The following is a 14,005-nucleotide window of genomic DNA, read 5'->3' on the forward strand; positions in this document are numbered from 1 at the left end:
AAACATTTCCAAACTGCGTGGATATTCCAAACCTGGTACTTTTCCGTTCTCCGGCTGGCGGATTTGTTAACACCTTCCGGAGACAACTGTCCAACATTGGCACAAAATTTGACCCCCTATCTATTTATTTACGACTCACGCTATCTCGATGGACGGTAAACAAATATCTTTCCTGGCGAGTGTGCCGAAACATGATCATCATTGTTTGTACACGTTGATAGCGATGTTACGCTATCTTTTAGCATAAGAAAAGCTTTGGAAGATTTTAAAAGTTTACATCATCCGTAATTTTGGGAAGTAAATGGCAATAAGATATGTTGCCATTGGAAACCATTTAACGAGAATATGAAGGATAGAAAATAACCATAAATATCTCCCATTTATCATGACTAAACAAAACTGTCACAGCAATCGACACATTTGCGACATTTGTTGACACTATGAGATGACTTTAGCGGTAACATATTGACAAAATTGCCATCAATGTCTACCGAAGGACTTCTGCAATAACTTTACAATGCATGTGTGTAATGTTCTACGTATGTTTCTCTGCTTAGGTGTATTGAAATCAAACACACAAACCGGTCTGCATGCTTTTATTTACAAGAATCAAATTCTCAACATACTCCCTCTATCCACGTCCTACGTATGGAACTCCTGCCGTTAGTTTACATACAACCCATTTACTAACGGCACACAGCTAACGAAACTCATAAACTCTCACCATGCATGGCCACATATGTTGACCAAACGTTCAAGGAAGAAGGGTAGGCTAAACAGATTCATCTGCAGTATTGCCACGTTTCGGAAGTAAAATTACAGACAGACATTGGGTGCTAATATTCACAGCCGTTCTGACCGATCGTCCCGTTGCTGCATATTGCGCTTTTGCCGAACAAATCATCGGAGGAAACGGATGCAAATGCGTCAGCTTTTTACTGTTGCCGCTTCCCAGCGGTCATTTCCTCTAGCCAATTTCCTCACACACATGTCCCGGTATGCAAAGGCTACGGGGGCGCTTTAGCAGACCGTCCGAGCACGGTTTGGATGAATAGGCGGAACCCTAATGACAGACAGACAGAAAGAGATCGAGAGTGTGAACAGCTGGCCCACATGTGAGGACACTGGGAAGGATATAACGTACGGGCACGGGAAAGGAAATAAAATTATACACACTTTGTTGCATTTTCGCTTCAAGACATCAGCCATATGATTTGCACAACAAAAAAGGGCTCACAGCGTACAATACATTGATCCTTTCATATTTGCTTTTTGTTTGTAGCGTTCTTACTTATGTTTACAAACATATTGAAATGAATGAAGGAGTTTAGAAAACAATATCTTTACAAAATTTTAAATAACACTACAATAGTAATTGAAATCCTTGCCATATATCACAGACATTTCAATTACATTTTGTGGCGATCCCTTCATTTAATGGTATACGCGCTAGCTTCTTCAAGTCCAAAAAAGGTTCGATACTGTTCTGAACTGTACACACTCTATAGCTTAGTATTAGTCAGCGCGCACGTTATTGAGACAACGAAGAAGATACATTATATTTATGATTTATAATGCGAGCACAAACATGTTTTTACAATAGTAAAAATCCAAATGATTGTTTTCTAACCATCCCATTTTTTGCATTTTACACATTACGGTGACACATTAAGCTTATCGCGAACTGGACACTCCGCAACAAATCTAGCTGAGATTGCAGCTCTTCAAAGGGAAAGTACCAATCCGCTGCAGTGGTTCCCGTGTGATGACGACCATGAGTCACACGATCAATGATCGCTGGCAAATCCAAAGCTTACCAGTGACAAATGGATAATGCCGTTAATGTTTTTAGATCATGTACATGCAAATTACAAATGCAAATTAAATTGCAAACCTATTAGAGGCAAAAAGGTTGTATCACAGATTGTCTACAACTCACGGAATAAAGGAAACTTTTATTTACCTACAAAATGCTACCAAAACGTTCATTCAAATACTTGTGCAACATTGTGTTTGAACGCTTCGATGCAATCCTTCGGCTGTAGTGCTACTGCATGTAAAACGCGTACAAAGACCAGAAGTCGAATGTTTGCTTGGCACAGCAGTCCTAACCATATGTGTATGCTTTCAACTCTTTTCTAAGAAGGAAGAGTTAGCTCGAAAAAAAATGGTGCAGCTAGACCCCGAAATCGAAAGCAAAGCAAACTCCACTTTGGGGGTCACAACTACACGAGCAGCAAACACAAATACAGACTACTAAGGTGCACGTACCAAAACTCCAGATTCCGTTGCCGCCACATTGCTTGGCATTGCTAAGTCTGTGTATAAGAAAAAGAATGTTTCAATTTTTGCTCATTGCTTGACTTCCCGCAATGTTATTGAGATGCACAAGGATAGTGAGCGCAAAAAGCATAACAAGGCAAGAATACATAGAAACGCTCGCTCAAAGACTAAAACAGCGCTCGTCGGAATCGGCTTTTTATGGCTTAATATCCTTATGAAAAACACGTGTTCATGCTTGCATCAACCGGCCATTTCGGGGTCGAAGTGATCCGGCTTTGTCGTCGTAGTCATCACCGTCATCGTTTTTCTACTCCACGTCTGGCTCAAGATGTTCCCATCCCATCGAGCGAAGCTGGGAGTTGCGCCGTGGTGCATCGTAAAAGCGTTCGATCGCTTCCAAGAGAGAATCATTGGGAAGAGAGGTTTCCAGTACTCTTTTCTCTTCCTACTATTTCCCTACGACTTTTCCGACAGTATTTATCTTTCTCGCTATCTGCGGCATTCATTTGATGAGTGTTGACTGCTGTCAGCGGTAGGGCGAGCCGCTTCATAAACATGCGTTTATTGCTTCCGTGAAAATTGTTTCCACCGCTGTTCGATCTTGACGATCGGAAGCAGTGTGTCCGCATGCCTCTCAGTCTAGGCGTTAAACAGATGAAATGTGCTATCTTCGGCTGCTCCGAGGAATACGAAATCATTTACTACTTATTGGAAAGAGCACACCACTATTTACTAGTTCATGCAAGATTTAACAGCTGCAACTGACATCTATGCATAACTAAAATTGTATCACGATAAAACAGAGAGCAGAGATTTGTCTAGTAACACATTTTGGATAAATTTCAGAAAATCAGCAGCCATTTGATCTTCCGTTTTGAGGGGTGGATACTACAAGCGGTTACGGCTAAGCTGCTAGATATTAATTCTTAAACCTCCTCTCTTTCATGTTTTCTCATTACAGCCTTTTTTCATTACATTTAAATTCTGTTTGCAATTTTTATATTTCTCCCCTTAATTTTATACATAACGCTTTTTAGCATGAGTCATTGCTTAATGATCACAGTTTTATATTTAAATATATTTACTCGCCCGTTAATGTTAAGCACTCATTTGTAAAACAGTTTCACGTCACTTACATAAACTTAGAAATGTGACCGCAATGATGCTGAAAATGTATGTAAACGTATAAGACCAACGTGCTTGTCGGGCCATATCTTCTATCTAATGGTTTATGTCTTCCACATACCTCAAATTCTGAACAAACGTATTCCAACACCTTCACTAGGTTGCGCTAACAATGCCAAGCATTTTGCCTCCACAATCGACAAATGCATCGAAATGTAGCAATATCAACCGCCAGTTATCATCTCGATTGCCCTGCAAATGTCCGTTTTTATCAGTCTGCTCTGAAAATGCTTCGTGCGGAAAGCTGCAAACAAAAAGCCCATACGATCCGTGATTTTCAGTTTTCGACCGCCTCCATTTTTCGACCTTTCAGAACGATCTGCTTTCGGCGTTTTGGACAGTCAGCCAAAATACGGTGGTTGGCGTTTTTGTTTCACACGTTCCGATCGCATTTTAACACCGTTCAAATACGTTCCGGAATGTGACGTTTCACGACGAAAATGGTTCGTTCACGCCCGCTTGCTTTGCTTACCCACTCCTCGAAATGGGAACGATGGCGGGGTGTAAAGACCCATAAACATGGCAACATGAAAGTCAAAATGAGTGCTACTTCAACTCAAAAACCCTTGGTCGGTCGCAGCTGTACCGCAGCGGCCACTTTTCGGCCCAAAGCCCCCGTTCGTTTGACGGGCGATCGACAGGATACGATACCACAATGAGTTTTGGGGCGAGTGCCGAAAAAAATGAATATGGAATCGCAAACTGCCAGCAGAACCTCAGCCCGCAAATGGACCACATCTTGCCACAACACAATTCCTTTTGGCGATGGCTGGTGGAGATAATTGGTATGAAATATCTTCGATTCACACGTCTCGCCTAACTCGAACTGTTTCTGCACTCTCGAGCGCGTACCGTCGGAGAATCTGCCGGAACGCGTCTCGAATTAGCCTCCGAAAGTTGCACCATACCCAAACCTGCCCACGGTCGACGTGAAATTCGTCCACTTTTTCCATCTGGCACACAAGAACGTGTCAGTTTTGTCACTTGAACGTGTCGAAGTCACACGAGCGCGATCGGCGTCTAAAGCATTGTGGATGCTTCGTATTCTTTGCCGCCGACAGTCTTCCTCTTTTGTCGAGCTTATGCTTGGAAAGAATGTGGTCAAGAGTGTTGCAAAGGCCTGTCGTTAATGGTAAACGAAGGGACTCTGTTGCGGTTTCCCCGAGTTTGTGCTTATTTCCGGCATTTATACCTTAAAAAATCTCTCACCTTCAGGCGTTGAGACGACGTCAGTGCGCGATACGTTTGCATCTGTGTGTGCTATTTTCGTGGTTTCTTCGGGTTTGTCGAAATCTACGCTTGCCATTGAAGGACTTTTTGGTGACGATGGGGCGATAAAATTAGGAGTGGACGCTAGCACACCCCAAACATGTGCCCCGACAACGTATGAACGCGAGCGCACATGGCACCGGGGACAGGTGAAACTCGATACGGTGTGGTCAAGTATAATTAAGAAGAGTGTTACAAATTGCTCCTCTTCAACGAGACTGGTGCATGAGGCCGTAGAACATGCTAATTAGCGAAACGTTGTAGCTACATATTGAGAATGACGGGCGAGACAGCGACGATCTTATTCGATAACTGTTTACTAATTTTACAAAGATTTTAAATTAAAATAAAGATTTAATCTATGCTATGCTATTCTTTAGTATTATCTGTTCATATCCCTGGCTTAGAAATTTTAAAATTTTTCTCTTACGTACAATTTTGTTATATACTATTTTGCTTTAAACTTGGTAATGTTGCATGACTTGGACGACACGTGACTTTAAAAAGACTTACGTTTTTGTTTTATTTTTAACCGATCTACGCACATCCTGCTTGTTGTCTGCTGATAAGTCATCGTCGTTTAACGTCCCACTGACAAACAGCCCCAGTACGTGTTCTGCTGACTGCAGGTGTTCAACCCGATCGAAAAACGGAACAAATATCCTTGGGATGTGTGGTGTCATGAGTGAATCTAACAAATAAGAAAGGTTTTTGCCGCCAGAAACTTTATCTGTCCGAAAGAATAGAAGTAGCAACATTCCGAAACAGTCTCGCTCACGTCGATCACGCTCAGCGGCCCTTTCGCTCCAGCACGCTCTTACCGGTTGCCCGAAAGATCCCAGCTTTGCTCAGGTGTCGGACTGAGCACGCAAGTGTGAAGTGCCCATATAAGAATGGCGGCTTCATACCGGCAATGAATATCGTACCTTTTATCGGGCAAGCAGTGCCCGCAGCGTGTCGGGTGGAATTTGGCCGTAGGCTGCTAGGCTATCCGAGAACCGACCATGACAGCGCAAAGTGCATGGTTCGTGCTCTATTCCCTCGAGATTTCAGTTTATGGCGCCGATAGATCCGTAGGAGGGCGATTGAAAACCCCGGGAACACATTCAGTGTTTAACCTCTTCAAACGGTACCTACCCGGGATCTGGGTGTGACTTCAGAGAGGGCAGGTTTATGTATTAACCTTCCATCCCATTCCCATTCGCTCACCGTTTGACACAATCACAGCAACTGGTCGATTCATCTTAACGCAACCGGGATGGACATCTGCAAGGTACAAAAACGTAACATTGGCCCAAGATGGATTAGACGTTGGATGGAGTAAGAATAGCTGTGAAGATATTAAAAAGGTGTACGTGTTTTATTGCACACTTAAATGATCATCCTCAGTTCAACGATCGAAAAGCTACGGATACCATGAACAATTCTGATCCACAGAAATCATCCAGATATCTGCAATATATTTAACTAGAACTTGCTGTACTCAGATGTTTTACTGCACTATAGCCATCAACGTTTTGTACAAATTTGTTGGGTGGAATTTTGATCCTTCCTTCCAGCCTAAATTATTCGCGTTGAGATGATGACATGATCATCTTTTAAAAAAATGGAACATTCTCGCAGCGGATACGCCCTAGCGGCTTTAAAGACCATTCCAAAGGAGGAACGAAAATGGATTGTGAAGGAGTTTAAGATTTCATTCCTATCTTCCATTGCTCGTCGCCATCGGGATCATCTAATCCTTCAAACGTTTATGGTTTTCACGGACGTCTGTGTGTGTGTGTGCATGTTAGCTAGCTTGCTCGAGCGATATGTTTTGTTTGCTGTCTTACACAAGCTACTCCCCGCAGTCAATTCCCAATCGTACATTAATGACCAATCACTTTCTGATTTAAAACGCGAACACAAAACGAGAGGCAAACTAGCGCGCTTATTCCACCCAAACACTGACGAAGCTGCTTGCTGGATGATGCAAACACACTTCAACGTTCTATACGCGCTAAGGAAGAATTATCCCAAACAGTTCCCGGACACTCCGCACGATGCAACGTGCGCACCCATAAACATCCACCGAAACGATCACCCAGCCGGTGGTGTCGATCAGACTCCTCGGAAAGGTTGTTATTAAAGATGATGTTAGTGGCTTGATTGCGGGCGCGGGTGTATCCATACCATGCTGTACGCATAAGGAAACAGACGGGCCGCGTTAATATGCCGCATCTTTTCGCAGACCACATGTCTGTCCCGACAAGACGGATACGATTTTTGGACACGAAAAAAGCGTAAAAAGCGGACACAGATAAACACACACACACACATATACGTCTACAAACATCATGCCGCAGTTTCCGAATTAAACCATCGCTATGGTAATTATGGTGTCTTGAATTCGGTTGATGATCGGTTGGATGGAATCGATCTTTCCCGTTGGGCAAACAAGAATTCGTTCAGCTCTGTCCGACTTCGTGTTCCAACCCGTAGGAATGTACGGAGGGCCAGATGCTATACCGTTTCGTGGGGTAGAGTGTAATTGAATAAATCGAAACGAAACCGTTTAGCAGCTATTACAAGGACGGTGATTATAGGTTGGCGATCACTTATTATCACACACTATAACAAGCAACAGTTTATTCTATCTAATTGGTAATTACGCCGCACTACAACGGAATGTGTGGGATATGTCAAAAATCTTTCAGTCACATATCTTGGGATATTCTACAAATGATCTGAAACGATCCATACCATTTGTTTACGTAAATCGAGATTTTGAAAATACTTAAATTAAGGAAAACGTCGATGAACCGTAACATTTTTTTAAATTTATCTTTTACTGCTTATATTTTAGCGATTCGAAGCTTAAGATAAGGGAAGAATTTAAACAATTCATGATTACGAAATTTGTAACCATGATTAAAGTAATTTCATACAATCTTCTTCTTCTTCTTCTTCTTTGGCACAACAACCGGTGTCGGTCAAGGCCTGCCTGAACCCACTAGTGAAGTGAGCTTGGCTTTCAGTGACTTATTATTGTTACCATAGCAGGATAGTTAGTCCTACGTATGAGGGCACGGTATATTCGGGGTTTGAACCCATGAGCATGTTGTTAAGTCGTTCGAGTTGACGACTGTACCACCAGACCGACCCCATACAATTTCATACAATAGCTAAAGCTTTTAAAGTTAGTTTTCTTTTATATAATTAGCGTTACATTGTTTCACTGCAACACTCCATGTTGAGGCAATTTGGATTCTTTGACAAAATAGCCTCACAGAATTTCATTCATTAATCATTTTTATCTAATTCGATTGAAAGATTTTACTTCGATCTCAACATCCAGCAACACGATAAAGTAACTTTCCATGTAGTATGATTTTCAGATAAACGAGATCGCCAATCACTTGCGTCAGAATGATATGAACTTTTGTGTTACACATTCATCAATATCACATACGATGGTCGATTGCACTTGACATCAAATTCGCACCATAATCTTCCACTATCAACAATGCAGAATTAACATTCGGTTTCCGGAACCCATCACCTACCGCCATTGCTGCAAGGCATCGAGCTTCATCGAGCCGCTTACGCCTTAAATTAGTTTCGCTAATGGTTTCATTAGAAACTGAGCAAGAAGCCACGGTGCAACGGCGGCATCCGATGCGTAGCAGCAGTCGTCATCGTGTTTGGCCTGCTGTTTTTTCCCGCTGCAGGACCCCAAGGGCAGATGTTTTCAACACAAACTGTTGTTTTGGCTGTCGCTAACGCCGATCTTGATCCTCGCTCATAGCCACGATCACTTCATCTGCCACGATCGGCGAAGGGTTTTTCGGCAGTTGTCTCACGGCATGTGTACGAGTTTTTTTTTACAGCTCCAAGGTGTTTGTTCGTGTGTTTATATGTTATATCTCATCCTTCTATGAGCATATGTTTATGCAATATAAAGCGAATGTGTTCATTTTGTACTTTTATCTCTCTGTAAGAGCATATAGTAAACATGTTTAGGGAAACTAAATTCCATTAATACTATCGATGAATCTTAAGAACCTTTTTTAATTCATAAGTTTTTCCTCTAATTATCTGTAGTCCAATTTTAACCATCTAGTTTTACCCATACATGGTCGTTGTCATTAACTCCATTGATAATGTTTTGGCTCTCAACAATCATTTCCTGGCGATTGACATATCCAATAAACTACGTCTACCACAGAACAACCGAAGTACCCAGATTCGTTTCGAACGAGTCTACAAGTAAAATGCCTTCGTCTCTGTTCATGGAATTCTATTAACCGATCAATAAGATCCTGCCTTCAGTAACAGACACCGGTCTGCCTGCGCCTGTAACATGATATGAGCTAATCGGGGCTTGAATGACTTTTCCCGTCTTTGCATTCCACGAACAAGTGTGCGGTCCACATTAAAGATATCCTTTTCGAAGATCGATCCAATTTCTACGAGTCCTTGGGCTTTTTCCACTCTCGCTTATATGGTGCAATGTGCAACACATGGTGCACAATTGAGCCCTATATTTGGCCACGCACGCAAGTGTTACAATATGGGACGTTTACTTTACTTTCGATGGGCAAGCTTTTAACTTCCTCCGAGCCCAAACAACCATCCGCCAGAACAACCTACCATTTGAAGGACCATTAATATAATGGCTTGTATTTGTGACACATGCGGGGAAACAAATACGTCGTAAAACTGCCAAGACTTGTGCTGCAATGCCGTGCTCATCAATGCATTCGTACCCGGGAAAACCCATCGATATACTGAATCGAATAGTGGGGTATAGAAGGACTTCTGCTCATCGCAAGTATATTCCTTAATGGATAATCGTAAAACTGTTGAGACAATAATGCACGATTGAAATACGTAAAATTGTTTACCTCTCTGCTTCCTCAACACTGCTTAACTGTGCCACCAAAATGCTGAATTAGGGAGGCTTCGTAAACGTCACCTGTAAGCGATCATAACATTCTTCACCGTTCTGATACAGTTATACCGTCCCGGAAGTTTTTTCTTGTTTGTGAAAATGGTTCTCGTGCATCTTTATCTTTACCTTTGAATGTGTGAAGATAAAAGGTATCCTCTTGAAAATGTACCCCCAAGTCAATGTTGCACCTGAACCACAGCGCACATCAGCTGGGACGTTGACACACAGCAGGCACCTGATGGAATCCCCGAAATCGACGGGTACAAACGATTCCGTGGAACTGTTTCCCTTTTCCTGAGCTATCTCCGGTCGCTATCTACGCTGTGTTTTCATTTAATCGCTCAACATTTCATCATTACCGCTGGGACACACAACCCCGATGAGCACGGAGCTGTGCTCCGTCCGATCCGAAAAGAATGTTCAATCGTGCAGTGTAGAACTGTAGGATCACCCGAGCGTTTGCCGCAGAACACACACCTGTTCACCTATGGAAGCGATGATGGCAAATTTCCCCATTGAGGCGTGCCTCACGATTCAAGGTGCTTACGGATGCAGCGGAAGACGGTCGCGTCTGCTTGCCGGCTCGCTAACCACGAAACCACACTGCCGTTTGGGCATTCTTGCGCAACACCATCGGTTATCATGCTACCGGTGAAGAGTAGCCTTTTTTGAAGTCCATACAAAACACAGCGAGAAAAAAGGGGCCGTTGAAATGGTTGGTTTTCTCCTTACTTTCGCCGACTTTTCAGTCAGCCTGGTGGACGGATGTGTGTGTGTTTTTTTTTCGCTTTGTGCAGCACCAACATGCCGTAAAAAGCTACCACGGTGTGTATTCTGGAAACACCTGACTTTTTACACCGGTGCGGGTTTTTTTCTGTTCGCGTCTTAACACTGCCAGCTGGTAACAGAGGAAGAACGCTATCGGCCGGATTCAAGGAAACTTTCGCTTTTCAGTGTTCTGATGTGGCTTGTTGTAAAAAAAGCAACGCAAGACTTTGTACGGTTGTGCAACGCAGCTAAACCAGTCTGACGTTAATCCATGCAAGTCAATAAAACATAATTCTAACGCTACATTATCCGTTGCGTTGTGGTATTCTATGGTAGGAAACCCCCTATTCATTCATAATATAGTTTGGAAAAGTTCAACACATATGGACCACAAAATGCACCACATTTCAGACAGACACAACAGGAATCCGGCAAAAGGAAATCACACGTGCATGTGGTTTCGAAGCAAACATTATAATACCAGAATTTGCAAAAAAGACAAAGAAAAAAACCAAAAATCTTTACGGAGGTTGGCGAACCAGCCTCCGTTTCGTGTGCACACTCGGTGAGAGATGAATTTTTGCCTTGTTTACGTCACTTTCTTGAACAGAGGATAGGAAACTACAACAGGAGAAAAAGCAGAAACGAAAACTTTTAAAGCGCTGTGAACCGTACAGATGTTAGAAGAATCACCACTTGCCAGGCAATGTTCGGCATTTCTCAGGATGTGAAGCGCGTTTAGCCAGCCTCACGAGCTAACATCCTTTCGGCATCATTAGTCTGATATTTAATACTCTACATGAAGCAGAAAAATGTCTGTCTCGGTCGGTCAATTGGTTCGACGGTCATTTATCACACGCAAGGGAACAACCCTTCGCTGTTTGCAAGACATACCAAGTAAACTAACACGAAACCTTAAGCTGACTGGCAAGTGCAGTTCATCTAACAGTTATTGATTTTTTTTTGCATCTTCCCCAACTAAACATGCTAATTTTTCAATGAAAAGTAGCTTCAATACACACATCTTGCACACTGTTGCTTTCATCATCACGCTAAGTTATTCAACCCCCACCCGAACGGACACCGGATATGTTGGCCAAATTTGTTGCGGCTTCGAGAGTCTACTTTAATATGGTCTGTTTTGGGTGCCATATGCAAGTACGCTACAACCGAAAATCTCAACCACTTGCACATGGTTTTGAGTCTCTTTTTTGTGTGAAGAGTGTTCGCTCAACCCACCCAATGCAGTGTTCAAGTGAGCTTAGTGGCGCAATATTCAACAGTTTCTCAAACCGCTGCCGCCTTTTGCGTACTACAGTACAGCCGAAAAGGCTCACTATACATTTCATTCCGAACCGCCATGGAAAGCAAAGTGGCAAGCGGTAACGAGATCTCAAGTGTGTTCACACATGTTTTCCGGTTGTGGAACTGTTTTTTGTTTTTTTTTTCGGAATGCAAGCCGATGGCCATTCCAATGGTTATGAAGTATTGGATTGGATGGGATGGACGACATGCAGGCAAAATAGAATTAGTACATCTTTAATGCATCACAATGCATCATGGGCTCAAAATTAAATTTAAAGAAATACATTTTTTAGGATGTTAAACAGTGTTCGTTAGTACCGATTTTTGAAAATTATGATTTGATTTTTATTTTGGATATCAGGGTTTTCTAACATTAAACATTAGTTAAAATAAATTGTATCAAATACACTTACAATAGCCAATAGTTAAAACGACCAAACTATGTAGCAAACTTTATTCCTGTAATTGTTCCAAAAAGATATCAGGAGACAACATTGGTTGCATCTCAACAGGTATACCCACCTAGTCCTCGCAGTAATCCCTCGCCCGGTCAGATTGTGCTGTTCACTGACCCGTTTGTTCACGTATGCCATAATCCTAAATCTATCATAATATCCACTTGAACCAACAAAAGAACTCAAGAGGGATGATAAAAGTTAGAGTGCCGAGAATTTGGCTCGGCCGATGGGGAGGGCGTGTTGAACAATCAAGCTTTTTCACTGTCCATTCCAGGGACTCTGTACGAACCAACACCCGTAACCTATGCCCCTCCCAAATCCAGTCCTTTAACAATTGTCCTTGCCTGCTAGGGATTAGGAAACAAAGAAATATTCCCAAAACCCCATAGCCCTGGCAGGATATGGAAGACGTTGCTTCAGCGAAAGGCGTTCTTAAAACAATGGCCAAAGACATCAAGCTATGGAAAAGCGTAACAAGTGTTGGTTATGGTCCGACGAAAAGTTGTAAATCATAAACATTCGCACTGATACTTTTTTGTTGTTGTTGTTGCTTCACTCCCAAGAAACATTTTCGCTCTTCTGTGCTTCCTATGCAAGGTATGTCGCCCAGACGGGTACAGCAAGGGCCAGCAAGGGAAGCAAATGAGATATTTATCGACGCGCAGCGTTCGTTGGTAGGTAATTTGACAGCGGTGGTCGAGGGAACAGCAGAAGGGAATGGGTGTTTTTAATGAACAGGAAACGCCTTCAGCTGACAAAACTCTTTCGAGCTAACAATAGCTGCCGGCCCAGGTGTGTCGAATGGTAAGCTGGATTATGGTTTATGAAGGTCCTCGAGATTGCACGGTGTGATGGTGGTCTACAAACGACTTTCCATGCTGAAATTGGCATTCACCGCCATTTACACAAACCCGTGAACAAAAGCTTCAGCCATAGAATGTCTCGAACGTCCGTGCCATCTTGCCCATCATAAAATACCAAACACTGATATTAGTACAACTTGTTACAATCAATGGGGGAAAGTTTACAATCACTCTCTGTTGCATGGAACAGTATTTACAATCTATTTGATGTATTTTTACACATTTTGTTAAATTTGAGTGTTTAAAACACATTTTGTTAAATTTCAGTGTTATATAGAAATACGCCAATATAGCTAATATTAAATCACAAAAGAAAATATGCGTTTTAAACCATTTGTATGCCTGAAAAGCAGTTTCGCTAGGAATTCAGTACAGTTAAAATAAAAATATTTATTCGGCAAAAATGTGCTAATTTAGCTAGAAGTATTATAAATATTTTTTAAAATGATCATATCAACACTTAAGCTTTTCATTGGATAAACTATTAAATAAATAAATAAACTAAAAATTCTACTTATATTATAATTTAATCTTTAATCGTGGATCTAGTGGATATACTAGAGATCGTTAAATACATTATCAGGTGTTAATCAATTACCGTATGTTTGGTCTAAGAAATCCTGACGCTTTATAACATAAATTCAGCTGGACCGACACAGCCGCACGCTTTGTCGAGAAAATAAAGTAATAAAACCGTGCGCATGTTTCAAGTATCCACAAAAACCACCCAAGCCACTTGGTAAAACTAGGTTCTACAACCGACCAAAGCCGAAACTCGTTCATGACAATCGTACAGTTCAGTAATCCGTTCTCACCACACTTGATCACAAACGATCGTTGATCCGACCGAAATTCTCGGATGAGCATTGAGAGGAAACGTGGTAATCTTCAAAGCTAGCTTGGCCACTCGGGGTACTGTGCCTTTTAAGCGAGGCGTTTTT

The sequence above is a fragment of the Anopheles merus genome, chromosome 3R (assembly GCF_017562075.2).
Source record: "Anopheles merus strain MAF chromosome 3R, AmerM5.1, whole genome shotgun sequence".
NCBI classification, from domain to species: Eukaryota; Metazoa; Arthropoda; class Insecta; order Diptera; family Culicidae; genus Anopheles; species Anopheles merus.